This window comes from Abramis brama (genome assembly GCF_963993115.1).
Source record: "Abramis brama genome assembly, chromosome: 4".
Taxonomy (NCBI): Eukaryota; Metazoa; Chordata; class Actinopteri; order Cypriniformes; family Leuciscidae; genus Abramis; species Abramis brama.
In genome coordinates, this window is record NC_139966.1 from 42,955,498 (window position 1) to 42,958,788 (window position 3,291).

A 3,291-nucleotide genomic window follows, 5' to 3' on the forward strand; every position below is an offset into this window, starting at 1 on the left:
TGCATGAGTCAAATGAATATGAAAATATGAAGCATACACGCACACAGTCCTGCAATAGATTCTCGCTTTGAACTGGCATGTTTGTGTGTTTGTGAGCGTCTGCTTTTTAAGTCCCATAGGAAATCTCCATTTATCTGCTCTGATAAATGAATGTTCTCTGCATATGATAGCCAGGTGCTGTTTTAATTCACTTGGCTGCTTACAGAAATATTGACATACATTATTACTGTTCCATAACCTAGTAAGCTGCATACATATTAGGCAGCATCCTAACCGTCTCGGATATTCAAAAGTGACTGATTTGACGTGTTCTATTTAGTTAGTAACTTTGCGACTCTATGGGAAACTCAATATTGGATTTACAGGAATCATGAAATCTAGAGATATATCTGGCTGTGTGTGCGATCAATTCAGATCCACATCCATCCGTTAGCTGGACAGCCTAGGAAGGAAAACTGCACATTAAAGGCAAGTTGTGTCTTTTAGCTTTAATGCAGCCTGTTAGGATTCATTGTTCCCTGGAGACAAAGGTACTTATCTCAATCAGAGGCAGCCTTTGTGCGCTCCTCCGGATGCTGGGGGGTGGGTGAACATAAAGCACACAGGGTCAGGAGGAGGAACCCTGTCCACCTTATATAGTCTAGTCAGAGTGCAGCTCAGGCAGTCAGACAGAACAATATGGAGTCAGAGCATAGGGGATCCTTATGTAACATCCTTGTATCCTTTTGTGATGCTCAGTGTAATACGTCCATTACAATTGTTACCAAATATTTAAAGACCCTCTGTAGTCGATCATTTTATCTCTTAAAACTCATCTTTGATCACCAAAATGACATATTTAAATGTTTTTTCCTGTGATTTTTTTTATTTATTCATGTCTTAAAATAGCTTGAATGTAACACTACACCCTTGGTTCATTTAATATATGCGGATGATCCCCGCCTCCACTCACTCATACAGGCTCGTCTACAAGTCAATGTATCTGAATGGTAATGCATTTTATGTATGGCTCTCTACATCGTCGGACACAAAACGGTAATTAATATGATTAGCCTTTGGCTTGACTACGTTATCAAAAAGCTAATAATGTGTTGCTAATAGGGGTGTAACGATACACTCATGTCACGGTTCTATACATAACATGATACTGAACTCACAATACGATATTATTGCGATACTTTAAGACTTATGATAAAAGGATGACAAAAAATGTACTGTTGATTAAAATGCTAAATTTTATTACATTTGTGGGTGTAAATTAATAGGCTGCGGCTTGTAACCCAATGCACAGGACAATAGTGACACCAGAATAATAGTCATGATTCTGAAGCTAAAATTATTTTAGACGAATATGCTTGCACTCTCTCACTGACTAGATATATTTAAAATAATGTAGGCCACTTTTTACTGGTAACATCAGACATTTGGCATTATAAGGACCCACAAATATTCCCCCATTGCATTATTATACATTATATTCAACACTGAAACTCTGTAAACTTAATTTTTTTCTCAAACAGTAATTTTTAGTTTGGGTGAACTATACACAATATATATTGTCACTATCCACAATACATATTGTTGCATTTTTGTATTGCGATATATTGTGACACGATATATTGTTACACCCCTAGTTGCTAATGTTACACAAACCATGTTCCCGTTTGCCGTCTCAGAGTCAGACAGCTGCCTTCTAAAAATCAGTCTCCTTTGAAACGCTTTTGAACGTCAATGAAGAAAGGCATATAGTTTATCATAACATCGTAATATACACTCACCTAAAGGATTATTAGGAACACCAAACTAATACTGTGTTTGACCCCCTTTCGCCTTCAGAACTGCCTTAATTCTACGTGGCATTGATTCAACAAGGTGAAAAATATTCATATTTAAAACTTTATAAAGTAAAATAACTATCTTCCGGCCAAATGGCCATATGCAGTCTACTTGCGCCTATGCAAGTAATGCGGCGTACTTCTGACGTCATAAGTTGTGTATGGTCATTTGGCTGGAAGCTAGTTATTTTAGTTTACAAAGTTTTAAATATGAATATTTTTCTTACACAAACTCATTGCTTTGCTTCAGAAGGCCTTTATTAACCCACCGGAGCTGTGTGGAGTCCGTTTATGATATATGGATGCACTTTTTGTGAGCTTCAAACTGATGGTTGCAATGCACTGACATTATAAAGCTCAGAAGCGTCAGGGTGTTTATTAATATAACTCAGATTGTATTCGTCTGAAAGAAGAAAGTATATACATATACACCTAGGATGGCTTGAGGGTGAGTAAATCATGGGTTAATTTTCATTTTAAAGTGAACGACTCCTTTAACCTTATTAAAACATCATGTCCTCAAAAACATTACCTTTGGTGCCTGATCTCGTGAGATGTACTGATCTGGAGCAAAAGTGAAATGGTAAAAATAGGTGTGTATGTGTGCGGTCAAACTGGCATTGAGACTTACTGGCTCCATCCAATTTGACAAAGTTGGGCTTTCCATCAGGAAATTATGTTTCCTTGGGATGGGACAATTCTGATTGTTTCTAAATTTGGAGAATTCCTTGGGATCAGAGAGGCAAACATATCCCAGAATGCTCCCTCTCCCAGAAGGAATATTGTGAATGGATTATTATTGGCTATCTTTGACTGGCATCAGAGATAAGACATTCTATTGACAAGAAGCCGAAGTGTGGCAAAAGTCAACTCAGAAGCATGGCATGTGAATGTTTGTGGACTGAAGTGCGCTGCAATGTTTTGTTATGATCGTCAGAGACAGAGTTTCTACAAATTCAGTTTTTTTACATGTTTTAGGTTAAAAGTTCAGTTAATAATTCATTAAAAATATGTATAAAATTGCATAATTAAACATATTAATACATTTTAAATTAAATGTAAATAAAATGTATGTTAAAATATTATTCAAAATTAAAATATTTCTAATTCTTGTGTACGTTCTGCTTTTTAATTCTCGTATGTATCTTGTATAATTGTTGTGCATGCCTGAATGCTACATATTTGTATGTATATGCTATGGCGCATGTGCGTTTATGTATTCACAGTGTGTTTTTGAGCATGTGTGTTTTTCTTCTGTGCAGGACGCTTAATTCCTTGACGGTTGCCTGCTGTACAGTGCTTGCTCTCTACTCTTTAACAATCTGCTCAGCGAGGTGTGACCAGATATTGTGCATCTGAATCCTACACTAGACTACTGATGCAGCGAGAGAGGGGAGGAGAGAGAAAGAGGGAGGGAGAGTGTGTGACCAAAAACGATTTCTCTCCCACACGCACA